The sequence below is a fragment of the Lolium perenne genome, chromosome 6 (genome assembly GCF_019359855.2).
Source record: "Lolium perenne isolate Kyuss_39 chromosome 6, Kyuss_2.0, whole genome shotgun sequence".
In the NCBI taxonomy this organism is placed as follows: Eukaryota; Viridiplantae; Streptophyta; class Magnoliopsida; order Poales; family Poaceae; genus Lolium; species Lolium perenne.
In genome coordinates, this window is record NC_067249.2 from 7,769,417 (window position 1) to 7,785,104 (window position 15,688).

At 51.0% G+C, this 15,688-nt stretch overlaps 1 long non-coding RNA gene across 1 annotated transcript; it reads right to left on the reverse strand.

Moving 5' to 3' along the window:
• Positions 1 to 1,108: 1,108 nt before the first annotated feature.
• On the reverse strand, positions 1,109 to 2,442 carry LOC139832862 (uncharacterized). Its single transcript, XR_011747483.1, has 3 exons — positions 1,542 to 2,442; positions 1,410 to 1,463; positions 1,109 to 1,322 (listed from the first exon to the last, which is right to left on the reverse strand). It is a non-coding gene; the product is annotated as an uncharacterized lncRNA (long non-coding RNA).
• Between the last annotated feature and the right edge of the window lie 13,246 nt (positions 2,443 to 15,688).

Sequence of the window (15,688 nt, forward strand, 5' to 3'; positions counted from 1 at the left end):
GAACCAAAAGCAAAATATGCTAAGGCAAACTCATAAGTACTTAGCTACCGGTATAACTTACCGGCAGGAAATGTTGTAGCACAACCACAGGCAAACTTAAGTTTTACATCATAAGCCCCGGCATTCCGGGGCAGAATTTAACAGATATTGTCTTAAAGCAACAGGACCAACAGATATAATGAGCAAACACTTCAAAGGAAATCATCATGCAGCAGGGGCTTCCGGAGGAGCATCGCCGGCACCAGCATCGCCCAGGACCTCTTCTTCGGCTTCACCCTCCTCCTCGTCGAGATAATCCGTGACGCCAGGAGGGGGAGGGATGAAGGTGCGCATGTCGGCATACTCCGCGATGCGGTACGCGCGATCCTGCCGCTTGGCGGAGAGGATCGGGTCCAGATCCGTTTCTGCGCCTTCGCGCACGCCGGTAAGGGCGTCCAGATTGAGCTCCGGGTACCAGGAGCAGGCGACGCGGAGGGCGGAGTCCGCTCCAGCGCGGGCAGCAGAGCACTGCCACTCGCGGATCCTCCTGCCGGCACCTTTCAGGCGGTCGTTGATGAGGGAGAAGGTGTCCGGCACCTCCTCGCCAGGCCATAAAGTCCTGTATAGCTGGGTAGCTACATCAGGGATGTCCGAAAGATTGCGGTCTATGCAGCGCATATGGGACACCCGCGCGTTAAGCGCGACCAGATGGTCCTTGGGCGTCCATGGCACGGTAAGATCCGCTTGGCCTTTGTCCTTGCGCTGCGCGTCGACCTTCTTGACGGCATACCTCTGCGAGTCCGGAAAGAGGCCTGTGCAAAGAAAGAAAAAGCTTAAGGAAAAGAGTCCGGAAGAAAAAGAGACCGGAAGGAAAAGAGTCCGGAAGAAAAAGAGACCGGAAGAAAAAGAGACCGGAGAGAAAAGAATCCGGAAGAAGAGAGACCGGACGGAAAGATAGCGGAAACAAAAATGGGGTCGAAGGAAAAAAGGCTCGTATGCAGTAGTCAAAGTGTAAAAGAAAACAACTTACGGAGGGCAAGTGTGTCGGTCTGCAGGATCAGCTGATCGCACTCCTTGTGCCCCTCCTCCAGCCGCGCGGCCTTCTCCCTCGGCACCCTTCCGGGCCTTGGTCATCTCCTCCAGCTCTGCCCGCAACACCACAGTGGCATTGCAGGCATTCTCCAGAGCCTCGTCCAACTTGGCCGCTGCAGTCACTTCAGCGGCCTTGAGGGCCTTGGCGTGGTCAAGCCCCAGCTGAATCAACTGAGACTTGAGCTCCTGGTAGCTGGTCTTGAGGGCGTTTAGCTCCTCCTGGTGCTGCCGGCTGAGCTCATCCTTCTCCCCTGTAACCGGAAAAATGAGTGTTAGCAAGGCTACACTAGTAAAACTGAAAAGAAACCAAGTTCAAAGGAGAAAGGAAAAAATAGTACGTTGGGCCGTGGCGAGCTGCTCCTTGAGAGCATCGATGGAAGCTTCCGGGATCACTGTTGAACAGAAATTGTAAATATCACAAGGAAAAGAGGTTTCCGGTAGCAAAGATGCCGGTGAAACGAAAAACTTACCTTGGCACTTGTCATGTGCCTCAGCGAGCTCCCGGTGCTCCCATAAAAGCTCCTCGAAGAGGGCCTTCCGAGTGTCAGCGGTGACCTGTTCAAGAAAAAGAAGAAATAAGGTAAAATTTTGTGCTAAGAACCAAGTTCTTAACCCGAAACTCGGGGACTGGCAGTGCCGGTTTTGCGCATTTCTAAGGTAAATTATGTGTTAAGAAGAAGATGTTTAACCCGAAACTCGGGGACTGGCAGTGCCGGTTTTGCGCTAAAAACTTAAGTTAAGTTTTGCGCTAAGAGCTGCGCTCTCACCACAAAACTCGGGGACTGGGAAGATAGACAAGAGAGAAACCGGCATGAAACTAAGGAAAAGATAAAGCAGAACCGGAAACGAAGAAACCGGCAAAGGTTGAAAGTTAATAGAACATACCGTCAGATTGTTCGTGGAATCGTACCACGCGCTGTCAAGCTCTTTTACGGCAGCCCGGAGCCGCATGAAGTGCTCCTCAGAACACCGATCCCCGACAGGATCAGGTGCCGGCAGCCGATCCTTGCCCATGCCGCGGGTCGCCGGAGTGATGTCCGCGGCGTTCCACTTTTGGGCATACGGCAGGAGGTGCCCCAGGTCCCGGCCTTGGCGCTGGAACTCCGTAATGCGGCCGAGGAGGCCGGTGGCCTTCATGCTGGCGCGTTTGGCAGCCTTGGAGACGTGCAGCACCAAGGGCTGCTGGCCGCCCGAAGGGGCGCTGGAGGCCGTCGCCTTCCCCTTGATGAGCTTGGAGGGCTTGGGCGGCGGCGCGGTAGAAGAGGCCCCGGAAGTCTTAGCCGGCGGCGCGCCAGGAGCGGCCTTGGAGGGCTGGGCGCGAGGAGCCTCAGGCGGAGGCATGAGGATGGTGCGTGGAGAAGGGGGAGCGCTAGGAGCGTCACCCGTCTTGGAGCCTTCCGGCGCGGAGGTTGTCTTTTCGAGGACGGGAGAAGCAAAAGGCTCCGCCCGCCCGGCAGCTTCTTCTTCTCCGGCGCCGGTGTTGCTGGCGCCGGTGTCTTGGTGTTCCGGGAGGAAGGAAAGATCCTCCTCCGTGCGGTGATCTGACAGTGAAGGGGCCGCACGCCCCGAATTTGTTGTGCCCCCCGAAAGGGAGGCAGAGGTGTTGCCGGCACCAGATGGTGCCGGGCTTGAACGAGGAGGAGGGGTTGAGGTCCTTGCGGATCCCTCAGAGCCCGATGGCCTTGGGCCAAGCTTGAGAGCGGGGCTGAGAAAAAGAAAAAAGACAAGTGGTTGAGAAGAAGCAACCGGAAAAAGAACTTAGCAAAAAAGGAGGCAAGCCGGAAAATGAAATTACCCGGAAGCGGTTGGCATCGCTTTGCGCCCGTAGCGGCGCACGCCCACTTCTTTCTCCCCCACGGGCTCCGTCCGAAGCGCTTGGAGGGAGGAGCATGGCTGGAGCCGGCAGTAGATGCCGGCTGCTTGTTCTTCTGGCCCTGGGCCATGAGTTTGTCCACAAACTCAGTGCCGGCCTCGGCGCGCAGGGGCGGCACGCGCTCGTGGATCTGTGAGTTGGATATGGCTAAGAAGCAATTCGCAAGAAAGCGATAATGGCAAAGTATAAGAAGCCGGAAAAGAAAATACCTCGAGCACAACCAGCTCCTCCGGATTTCCGGTGGGCTCCGGCGGGTCCCGGCCAAGGCGCGCAGCCGGAGTCTTCCCCATCTTCAGATCCTTCCAAAAGATGTAGGGATCCGGGTCGAAGGAGTCAAAGGCACGCTTCCGGAGAGGTCCTCGCGGCTCTGCCTGGATAGAGGGGAAGCGGTCCCTGGCCTGAAACAAGGTAAAAAAGATGGTTAGCAAAAGCAGAAACTTACCGGCAAAGACAACCCCAAATTGCGCAATCTCTTACTTCTTGGGTCGGACGGTTAGAGAAACTGAGGGGAAGGAGGCCCCATTCCCACGCAAAAGGCATAGCAGTTTGACAAATCTGCTTGGCCTTGAGAACAACGTCTTTCTTGCTGAGAGCGCGGCTTTGTGATCTTGGTAGGATCGCACAGGCCATACATCTCGCTCATCCTTTGTGCGCGGCGCTTCAGAGGAAGCACCCGGCGCGATATGAAAGTCCGGATGATATCGTCAGAACAGATATTGGTCTCCTTCTTCAGAGAGGCCAAGAAACGCACTACCCGGTTGGTTTCGGCGTGTTCCGTCCTTGGGTTGTAGCTCCAGTTGGTTCTACTGGGGGGCCCCGCTTGATATGGAGGAAGATTGATGCGATCAGCGCGGCCGGTGTTCTTCACGTAAAAGAAAGTTCCTTGCCAGGTGCGGCAAGACTCGAGGCCGGAAAGCTTAAGAAAAGTGCTCCCTTGGCGGGAGCCGACGATGCAGGAGCCGCACTGCACGGGCGGCTTGGGCTTGGGGATCTCCTTGCCCTGAACGGAGTTGATCCGCGAGTTGAAGAAACGGGCAAACGTCTCACGAGTGGGACGAATGCCGATGTAAGCCTCCATGAAGGTGGCATAACAAGAAAGATAGAAAAGGGCGTTGCCAGGAAGGTGGTGAGGGTGGAGATCGTAGAAATCCAGGAAATCCCGGAAAAATGTAGAGGCGGGAAGGCCGAAGCCGCGCTCAAAGTGAGCGAGAAAAACAACATGCTCGTCGTCTTCCGGATCCGGTTCGATCTCGTTATCCGGAATCCGGCAGGCAACTCCTTCCGGAATCCTCCGAGACCGGTACAGCCAATCGATCTCAAACTCAGTAACGTAGGAGCCCATCCAGGCTCCGCGGGTGGTTGGGGAAGGCTCCTCGCCGGAAGATTGGCTGGAGCTGCTAGAGGCTTGACCAGAGCCACTGGCCTCTTGGCTACCGGAAGCTTGGCTAAAGCTACCGGATTCTAGGTGGCCGCCGGACTCTTGGGGGTCACCGGATTCCTGCTGGTTGCCGGAATCGGTTTCCATTGGATCGGAGGCCGTAGATTCACCGGGAGAAGGTCTACGGCGCTTGAGAGAAAGAGAAGAAGAGGATGCAGAGGAAGATCCCTCGTCAGACATCGCAAGGATGGGCGGAGAAACAGGAATCCCAAACTTCAACCCCGTGTGAAGATCTACGAGTAAGAAGAAAACCAAAGAAAAGGAGCAAATAAGAACACCAAAGGCTCAAGATCTGGAAAGCAAGCGAACGGCGAGTAAAGCAAAATTGATACCAACCTTGAGCGGCGCGGACGCTGAGGGGAGTGTTTGCTGGCGGTGGAGCGGCTCTGCGGTCGCCGGCGAGCTCCGTCGATGGCGAAGCGGAAAAGCTCGCGAAGAAGCACAAATGCGGCGGACGCGAGGAAGGTGCTGCCAAAGAACTCCGCACGGCGAAGTTCGGCGGAGGGGCGGCGTAAGTTCGCCGGGCGCCGGAGCTTGAACGGGCGACGGCGGACGGAGAGCGGCGGAGGCGCAGAGGCGTGGAGCTCTGTGCGCGAAGGAGGAGAATGCGAAGAAGATGAAGGGGAACGGGCAGTTGTGCTTATATAAGAGAGAGAAAGTGGGCAGCGAACCGCTGGGCCGCGGCGGTTCGCCTCGCGGCCCGCGACGGTTCGCACCTTGGGCCGCCACGTGGCGAACGGATACACGCGCGAAAACGGAGGCCACACGGAGGCGCACGCGGGATCCCGAAGAGGTAGTGGGATCCGCTGCGGTGCATTAAATGCGTGCGCGGGAGTCGAAACGATGTGACAATGTGGGCACCGCGCGTCGATTCGATAAAGGCGCATGTCACCGATGCGCGGGGCCCGATATATTCTCGACTTCGCCGAGGAAGGAGCAGAGACACGTGGTGCCGGAAAAAAGAGATGCCGGAACGAGCCTTGCAAAGAGAAGAAAAGGAACAAGGGTAAAGGTGCCGGAACTAAGCTCAAGAGATGAGTGACTAAACCGGTATCTTAGAAAGATGAAAACCTGGCATGGTCTGTAGGATAAAATCCTCCAGGCTATACCAGCTTCGGGGACTAATGTTGGGGGGATAACCCCCGGTATGCCAAAGGCATGCCAAACCGGATGGTTTGAGCCATCGAGATACCGGTTTAATGTTCTTGCCGGAAGCCTAGAAGGAATCCGGGAGAGCAAGGCTAAGCCGGTATCCCCAAAGGGGTATGCCGGGACCCGGTATAAAAGATACCGGAAAGGAGAGCCTGTCGGCAGGACTGGTCAAAGATTCTCTTCAGAGCAAGAAGACAAGGATGAGCTACGCCAAGTAACTTTATTCAGTAGCCACGGCGCCAAAGAGAGAGGTGACGGAGAAAGAAGCCGGGGACGTCGGCTTCTATGATAAAAGAAGGCCCGGTGTCATCTATGATTAAAGTAGCTTTGTACAAGAGCGATTAAAGTAGCTTTGTACAAGAACTCAGAAGTAGTTTGTCCAGTCAAAGATGCCATTAGGGTTTCTTGCAGTGTAAGCCACCCTCTCCCCTATATAAGGAGAGGGGGCAGCCCATCTTCACGGGCAAGTATGTACGCGTGTATGTAGGAAGGCAGAGCCTGTAACTTGTGTGAATCTATGAACATGGTGATCTAGAGGGAGTTCTTCCTTGTGTCTTTCTTCTTCAACTTCTGGCCTTGGCCAAGTTCTTGAGGAAACCATCCGGAATCTCTTCCCACCTGATCGCAAACCCTCCCCCGAATCCTCTTGCGTCCATTCGGCCCCAATCTAAGCCATCCTATGGCATCTGCTCGTTCACCACGACGACACTTCATAAGATGTCCGACGCATTCCGGAAATTCAAGCAAAATCTAGCCCATGACTTTGTCAAGCAGAACAAGACTCCGGATTTCAAAGGACAATATGAGAAACTAAAACATGATTGGCCAGAATTTGTGAAGCAAAAGAAATCGGAGCAGTTCATTCAAATATCGAAAAAAATAAGGAAAATGCGGCTAAGAAGGAGTACAATCATATTATGGGGCCAGGAGGGTATCGCCTTTGGGAGCCTAGGTGGGAGAAGATGGAGAACGAGCTGAGGGCGCGAGGAATCCTTCCAGGTACGGAGGGATGGGACCCAAGGGCCAAAAGCTGGTGGTACGGGCATGGGGAGTGTGTTTACCGGGTCAAAATAATTAAACCCACCCAAGCCCTTATTGACGCAATGAGGGATGCTCAAGAGGGGAAGATCAAGTTCAACAGAGAGAACGACGCGCTGACAAAAGCCCTCGGGAATCCTGAACACGGAGGACGTGTACGAGGCATGGGGCACATTCCGTGGAAAATAGGGTTCCCCCAGAACGATGACCCGTACGGTTACAGAAGCCGTAAGAGAAAGATGGATCGGGAAGCAGATGTTGTGGCGCGGTTTTGCATCGGAAATGGATGTGATGAAGAAAACCGTGAGTATACTAGTAGCCGAAAGAGATGCAGCTTGAGCGCAGCATGAAGATCATCCAGCGGATCTCGGAAGCCAGCAGCGGAGAAGCAGCGTGGCTTCCACGGAGGCCCCACCGGCTGGTGCAGATGCACCGACAATCGAAATTACTGCACCGGAGCCTCTGGTGGTCGAAATTACTGCACCGGAGCCTCCTCGCTACCCCGTGGACGATATAAAGGAGATGAAAGAATGTCATCTGTATTATCCTATCGGGAACATGTCCATGAAGGTAGCCATCGGCAGTGCTTTACCATGTTTACCTGGAGCACTCCACCACAACAACCCCATTCAAGATGGCTATGCTTGTGTCACGGTGGAGGACATAGTCCAAGGGTTTGAGGACCTGGAGATTGACATTGCTACACCTGAAGGGGAGAAAAGACTTGGAGATGTCAAGCGCCATTTCATTCAATGGCAAAAGAAGTTTATCAAGTTTCCAGGCGAGGCGCCAAGGACAACAAGTTCACCTACACCTCTGTCACGTCAGCCAACGCCGCCCCCCAGTCCACAACGTCCGGCGGGTGATCAGCCGCCGCCCCCCAGTCCTCGTCCGGCGGGTGATCAGACGCCGCCCCCCAATCCACCTCCGGCAAAGAAGCAGAAGCAGTCCTGGATTATTAACCCGGACCCTTATGTACCTAAGACCACAAAGGTACCGGAGCCATCACTGAAGCCTCTCCCCACAAGGCCTTGGGAACGTAGTGCCGAGGAAACTGCCGCGGCCGCGGCTGCTGATTATGAGAAATGGAAGGCGGACTGCAAGAAGAAAAGAGAGCCCGAGCCCAAGCCAGTATTTTCTGATGAGCAAAAGAAGTGGGCTAAGTCATTTTTGAGCACACCGTCCCAAGCCGCGAAGAATCTGCCTGACGACTAAAGGGGGGGACTCATGTTGAAGGAGAAGAAGGAGAAAGAATTAGCAAGTAAAAAAAGCGGGAAACAAGTTGCACAGCTCGGGGAACAAAGTAAACAATCGATTGCCCCGCTCATAGTGGAAGCCGCCGGTCCGGATGCCCCCGATATCATAGCAGCTGCGGAAGCACAGGGATTGACTGTAACGAGTGCCAGAGAACAAGCGGCCAACTTAGGTATGACTCTTCGTGCAGTGTTAGGCCTTGAGGAGGCGCCAATGAGTGAACCAGTAATTACATATGTGCTGAATGGGCCCCTCGTCGAGCCTGCGCAGGAAGAGGATCTACCTCAACAAATGAAAAATCTGCTAAATTGGTACAAGGGTTACATAAAAAATAAAAACGCCAAAGAATATATTTATGCGGAAGTTAGACATGAGCATCACTTCAAACATTACTATGTAACAATTCATATGAGTGAATTGTTCCAGCTTTTCAATCTGCGCGAGCTCGACAAATCTATTATCAGTTGCTACGTTCTGTAAGTGATTTATTTCTACCCCATCTCGTTCATTGCCTGCACTATATATATGTCCTAACTATATTGTTGTGTATGGTATTATGCAGAATGAAGATTGAGGAATGCAGAGTAAAGAACATCCATGATGTTGGGTTCATTGACCCACACATCGTTAATGGATATGTGCTAGAAAAACACCCCGCCGACGTGGAGGAAGACCTGTGGCGGTTTCTTACAAAGCAGGAACTCAAAAGTGATATTCTATTTCCTTACCATTTTGGGTGAGTGTTTCTGTCTTGAGCACATTCTCTTTTGTTTACTCCATGCATGGTATGTGGCTAATCGATGAGTTATGCATGACTGTGCATGTATCGTGTCCGCTGGTTCCACTGGATTCTGCTAGTAATTCAATTTCACGACTCCAGAGTTCTCATCCACGACTCTCTGAATATGGATCCAAAGCTTTGGGCCAACATTAGAAAAATGATGCAGAAGTAATTATTTTTATTCATTTGCGCTCTATATCGATCGGCCTATTTCGTTCATTTCCTAATATCAAGTAACTAATAACTCTCTTGTTCATTTAATTTTCTTTGCCTCGTAGGGTTTGGAGACGGTTCGTAAATGAAAAGGTCGGTGAATTCAAAAAAGAGCTACAATTTAAAAGGTCAGTGGCTGGGACTGGGGATATTCAGCCACCGGGGACCAATCTATGTGGATACTATGTTTGTGAGATGATCCGGAGATACACTTCTGAGCGGGTTCCGACTGATAACAATGTCAAGAGGAATAACCTCCGGGAGATGCTTAGTCCAGAAGCTCGCTTTCGACCACTTCAAGAGGAACTAGCTGGATGGTTCAGGAGGGAAGTCGTCGATCCTAAAGGATATTCCTCTTGAATTCTTTTCGGTTCTAATTTCAAATTTGATTGAAATTGTACATTCATATGCATGTATGTAGTAACGTAGAATATGTGAAACTCCTTCAAAATTAAAATAAAACACAAAAGAAATAAAACAATACAGGTTTGGGGGGGGGGGGGGGGCTAAAACCATAAACCTGCGGCGGCCTTTAGTCGCGGTTGGCCAGGAGAACCGCGACTAAAGGTCCTCCGCCCCGACGGACTGTTGGCGGCCACGTGGACGTGCCTTTAGTCGCGGTTCGTAAGAAACCGCGACTAAAGGGGGGGGGGCCTTTAGTCGCGCTTATTTGGTCGCGGTTGCGCAACCGCGACTAATGGCAGTTGCGAACCGCGACCAAAGGCCCTTTTTCCACCAGTGTGAGCCTCGATCTAGCTAGCTAGTTTGTATACATATGAATTGTAAAATTTATATTTACGTGCTGGATAATCTATCTAGAAATCAGTTTAGTTGCGCCTGCTAGGCAGAGGTGTCAAATATATGACTTACCATATTTAAATTCACACCTGGTGTCTAATTTTAGTTTCACATTGATTGTGATGAAAAGAGTTGCATGTGAAGTCATGGAGAAGAGCTTCTCATGCACAAATAGAGAAATTTGTGTAACATATACCTATAGTCCTATACCAACATATGGATGTAGAGCAACATTTTCAGGTCAGGCACACATCATATGATCCATCTTGTATATATATAATTATATATTGTGTTCTTCATGTGGGCCGGAGCGGGGTTAGATAGAAATGTTATGGCCATTAACTAGTAATGAAAATCAAAAGTAGACGAACATGATCATCATATACCAAATACGCACGCATACACGTGACCTCAACTTTCACTGATGAATATAATAGAAAAAAACGTCATAATCATGGCCAGTTGGTCTGTGCATTCATATGTTCAATAAGAGGAGCGACATGGGTGTGACTTCTTTTCTCATCATCCCAGTTGCAAGCTTAGTCGTCTACCTTTCTCTTCTTTTCGGTCTGTTTCTCCCCGTTGCATGCATTATTTTCCAGCACATATGTTAGCTTGTAGTTTCTCCATGATCTTTTGCTGTCTCTTCTTCTGATTCTCCATTTTCTGCATTTGTTCGGTGCTTGTTTCAGCAAATACTTTCAGCTGGCAGATTGGAGCATGGAAGCAGCCGCAAAATGGGTACCATGCGACTTTGAGCAGGCCAAATGGAGCATGGAACCAGTTGCCATATGGGCTCCTGGTTTCCCTATCGAGTATGCGTGCACTGAGATGTTTGGTAGCTGCATCCAAACTTCTGTGCATAGCTCAACAGTAGGGCAGATAGTTGAGTATGCAGCAGCCACACCTCATGATCCTATTAAGGAAGCAGCACAAGAGTTTGAGGTTGATTTGCACAATATGGAAATGAAGATTAGCAATCACATTAGTGTGTTTGAGAAAACAACGCACGAGTTCAATGTAGACATCGACATGGTGGAAAAGAAGATCCATAGGTACCCTACAATGATTCGTGCTCTCGGTGATTTGTATGCCATCCTGACGCTGGTGGCCATCGGCCCTTGTTAGCCATAATCTTGACATGCAAGTGCAGCCGAGTCGCCCGGCCGCGTGAGTGGGCAGCCGGGACTTGCGCCTGTGCGTGCGGTCAGTTGGCGCAGTGTCGTTGTGCTAGCCGAGTCTCCAGGCATGCAGTTGGGCAGCCGGACGTGCAGCCGTGCGTGAGCGTTAGTGGAGTACGTGCTAGTGCCTAGTGGTGGCCGGTGTGGTGGCCGGGTCTTGCGTGCGTGCGTGTGCTAGTGTGTGTGTGCACCTGGGTATAAAACCCCCCTCTGTACTGCTCGTTGGTCACTGGTTCGGTGCTAGAGTTTGATCTCAAGAAGAAGAAAAAACGTCCTATGCACGGCGAGGCGTTCGTCGTCAAGGCGTATGTCGCCGCAAATACTCGTGTGTCCAGTTTCCTCTCCTTCCGTCTGGCGCTCGTGTCGCCGGAGGCTGCTCGGCGTTCGTCGCTGGAGGGCTTGTCCCGACAGCCCTTACCAGCACCACCAATCCTAGCTCATCCCGGCGGAGAAGTTGAAGCATGTGGCTGCCTACCACTGCATCAGGGAATCAGGCCACTCAGTCCAGGAGATGTATGATGCGGTCGTCTCAGCCGCATACGATGCCCGCAGCTTCTACGAAGACAAGGGCGTAATTGTTAGAAGTAGGCTTGCGTTTCCGGGAGTGTGTCGTTCCTGGGAGGTTGTTCCCGGGAACACTACTGTTTGCGGGAGGTTGTTCCCGGGGCAGCTCGTGTTCCCTCCCGGGAACTGTGTTCACGGGAAGAGTTCCCCTGGGAAGGTGTTCCCGGGAGGTATGTCCAGGGGGCAGTGGCCCTGGGTAGTCTAGTCAAAGCCTGTACGGGCATAGTACAGGTTAGGTAGGCTAGGACGTGGTAGACGTCATGCATAGTGGTAGGACGCCCTATGCGTCATCTACAGCGGTTGACCGTCCCGTTAACCCGTCCCATCAGTGTCCGATGGGACGTTACTTATTGACTTTGTAGTCGCACAAGTCCCTACTTAAAGGGCAATACAGTGAATAAGAAACTGTGGCTATCAATGGAAATTTATCACTCCTGTGTGTTCCTCATACGCTCACCCTCTTCACCTCCGCTCTCACATTGTTTCGGGCCAACAATTGGTATCAAAGCTTGAGTTGATAGTTATCAGCGGCAGAGATGACCGGCGGAAACGCTATTATCCCCACCGCAGAGGCGAAGGAGACCGGAAGCTCGCTGGTGGTCCAGCGGGTTGTCCGTGAAACCGGTGGTTCGTGGCCGATGTTGAATCGCACGAACTACGCGGATTGGGCCCTCCTCATGCAGGTAATGCTGGAGGCGCGCCAGCTCTGGGTCGCTGTCAACGACGGGACGCCGGAGCGCGAGACGGACTGCACGGCAATGGAGTGCCTGCTGCGGTCTATCCCGCCGGAGATGTTCTCTACGCTCGCCGTGATGGCAACAGCGAAGGAGGCATGGGAGGCGGTGAAGATGATGCAGCTCGGGGTATCCCGAGTGCGTGACTGTAAGCCCTAGGAGTAAGGGCTTAATTAAACGCGCATGCCATGAGGAGTTATTGCGTAGGAGGTTACTACAAGGGACCGTGAAGTCACCATGTAGTCCGAGAAGATGGGCGATTGAGGAAGAAACTACTATAACACTAGACAAATTTTTCTGTGGAGAAGGAAATATCTTACATACCATATGTTCTACAAAAGTGTTACTAGAGCTACAAAAGTGTTACAACAGAAATCATCATAACACACTGGACAAATATTCTAGTAGGTAAGTAAACACTAGTAGAAAACAGGGCTTTCGTCCAAAGCCTCTGAGGGTTTTAGTCCCGGTTTTAAAACGAACCGGAACCAGTGGGTGGCATTGGTCACGGTTCGTTTGACGCGGCACGACCCCACCCTCTAGTCCTGGTTGGTTTGGGGCCTTCGGTCCCGGTTTGTAATACAAACTGGGACTAAAGGGGTTGCGTCAGGGCATTCCAGGCCATGTCAGGCCCCGAGCCCCTTTAGTCCCGGTTTGTAAGACAAACTGGGATCAAAGGTCTACCCTTTAGTCCCGGTTTGCCTTACCAACCGGGACCAAATGCCCATCTGTCTATATATACCCTTGCCCTGTCCAAGTGTGAGCCACACTTAGCATTTTCCACTTCTTAGCACAAGAGAGGTGTATGTTGATTTGCCCTCTTCATATGCACAAGAGGTGTTCGATGAAATGCCTAAGATCTTTTGCCACTTGAGTTCACACAAAACAAGCCACACTTAAAGCTTGGTCCTGCCTTTTTTCTTCTCCATCGAGGTTAACAACTTTATCCTTTCATCTGTCATTGATAAAATGCATGTGTATATATATACATCATTTCACTAATCATGATGTTCTGTAATGGTTTTTGATAAGATTAATTATATCATGCAGATGAATCGGCAATGGATGTACATTGACCGACGCTTTAACGAGTTCACTTCGGGCCTGAATTTTTTTATCGATGTGGCTGAGGCAAACAAACAGGGTGGTTTTATGTATTGTCCATGTGTTAACTGTCAGAATGTCATAAATTACTCTTCCTCGAAGACCATTCACACCCACTTGCTGCAGTCCAGTTTCATGCCCCACTAGAATTGTTGGACCAAGCACGGAGAAAGAAGGGTTATGATGGAAGACAATGAAGAAGAAGAGCATGATGACAACTACCCCATGTTCGCTGAATACGGTGATACTGCAAAGGGGGATTGTTTTCCATCAGAAGGCAATGAAGACAATGAAGCAAAAGATCAAGAGGCACCAGATGAGCCTGCTGATGATCTTGGTCGAGCCATTGCTGATGCAAGGAGAGAATGTGAAACTGAAAAGGAAAGGTTGAACTTCGACCAAATGTTAGAGGATCACAACAAATTGTTGTACCCAACTTGTGAAGATGGCCAGAAAAAGCTAGGTAGCACACTAGAATGGTTGCAATGGAAGGCAGAGAACGGTGTGACTAACTCGGGGTTTGAAAAGTTGCTAAAAATAATTAAGAAGCATCTTCCAAGGGGTAACGAATTGCCCGCCAGTACCTACGAAGCGAAGAAGGTTGTCTGCCCTCTAGGATTAGACGTGCAAAAGATACATGCATGCATTAATGACTGCATCCTCTACTGTGGTGAGTACGAGAATTTGGATGCATGCCCGGTGTGCACTGCATTGCGGTACAAGATCAAACGAGATGACCTGGGTGATGTTGAGGGCGAGTGCCCTAGGAAAAGGGTTCCTGCCAAGGTTATGTGGTATGCTCCTATAATACCACGGCTGAAACGTTTGATCAGAAATAAAGAGCAGGCCAGGTTGTTGCGATGGCACAAAGAAGACCGTAAGAAAGACGAGATGTTGAGACACCCTGCTGATGGGTCCCAGTGGAGAAAAATCGATAGAGAGTTCCCGTACTTTGCAGAGGATGCAAGGAACTTAAGGTTTGGTCTAAGTACAGATGGCATGAATCCTTTTGGAGAGCAGAGCTGCAGTCATAGCACCTGGCCTGTGACTCTTTGTATCTATAACCTTCCTTCTTGGTTGTGCATGAAGCGGAAGATCATTATGATGCCAGTGCTCATCCAAGGCCCAAAGCAACCCGGCAACGACATTGATGTGTACCTGAAGCCATTAGTTGAAGAACTTCTACAGCTGTGGGCCATAATAGGAGTACGTGTGTGGGACGAGCACAAGCAGGAGGAATTTGACCTACGAGCGCTGCTTTTCGTAACCATCAATGATTGGCCTGCTCTTGGTAACATTTCAGGACAGTCAAACAAGGGATACAATGCATGCACGCACTGTTTAGATGAGACTGACAATGTATATTTGGATAAATCTAAGATGGTCGTGTACCTGGGGCATCTTCGATTTCTTACGCGTACCCATCCCGTAAGAAAGAAAGGCAAGCATTACAACGGTGAGGCAGATCACGGGAAGAAGCCTGCCCACCGTCATGGTGCTGATATATTTGGTATGGTCAAGGTTCTAGAAGTAATATTTGGAAAGGGTCCTGACGGACAGTCTGTTCCGAATGACGCTGCCGGACACGCGGCCATGTGGAAGAAGAAATCTATATTTTGGGAGCTACCCTATTGGAAAGTCCTAGAGGTCCGCTCTTCAATCAATGTGATGCACGTGACGAAGAATCTTTGCGTGAACCTGCTAGGCTTCCTGGGCGTGTACGGCAAGACAAAAGATACACCAGAAGCACGGGAGGACCAGCAACGTATGAAAGACCCAAAACAACTGCATGAGACAGAAAAAGGACGTCACTACTCTAGCTACGCTCTTACAAAAGCAGAGAAGGAAATCTTTTTTGAATGCCTGAGCAGTATCAAGGTCCCGTCTGGCTTCTCCTCCAATATAAAGGGAATAATAAATATGGCAGAGAAAAAATTCCAGAACCTGAAGTCTCATGACTGCCACATGATAATGACATAGTTGCTTCCGATTGCATTGAGGGGGCTTCTACCGGAAAATGTTCGAGTGCCCATTGTGAAGCTATGTGCATTCCTCAATGCAATTTCTCAGAAGGTAATCAATCCAGAAAGTCTACAGAGGTTGCAGAATGATGTGGTCCAATGTCTTATTAGTTTTGAGCTGGTGTTCCCACCATCCTTCTTCAATATTGTGACGCATCTCCTCGTTCACCTGGTCGATGAGATTTCCATTCTCGGTCCTGTGTTTCTACACAATATGTTCCCCTTTGAGAGGTTCATGGGAGTCTTAAAGAAATATGTTCGGAACCGTGCTAGGCCAGAAGGAAGCATCTCCAAGGGCTATAGAACAGAGGAGGTCATTGAGTTCTGTGTTGACTTTATTCCTGACCTTAAGCCGATTGGTGTTCCTGAATCGTGGCACGAGGGGAGATTGAGTGGAAAAGGCACGCTAGGAAAGAAAGCAATGATATGTAGGGACGGGCATTCTTTCACTCAAGCACACTACACA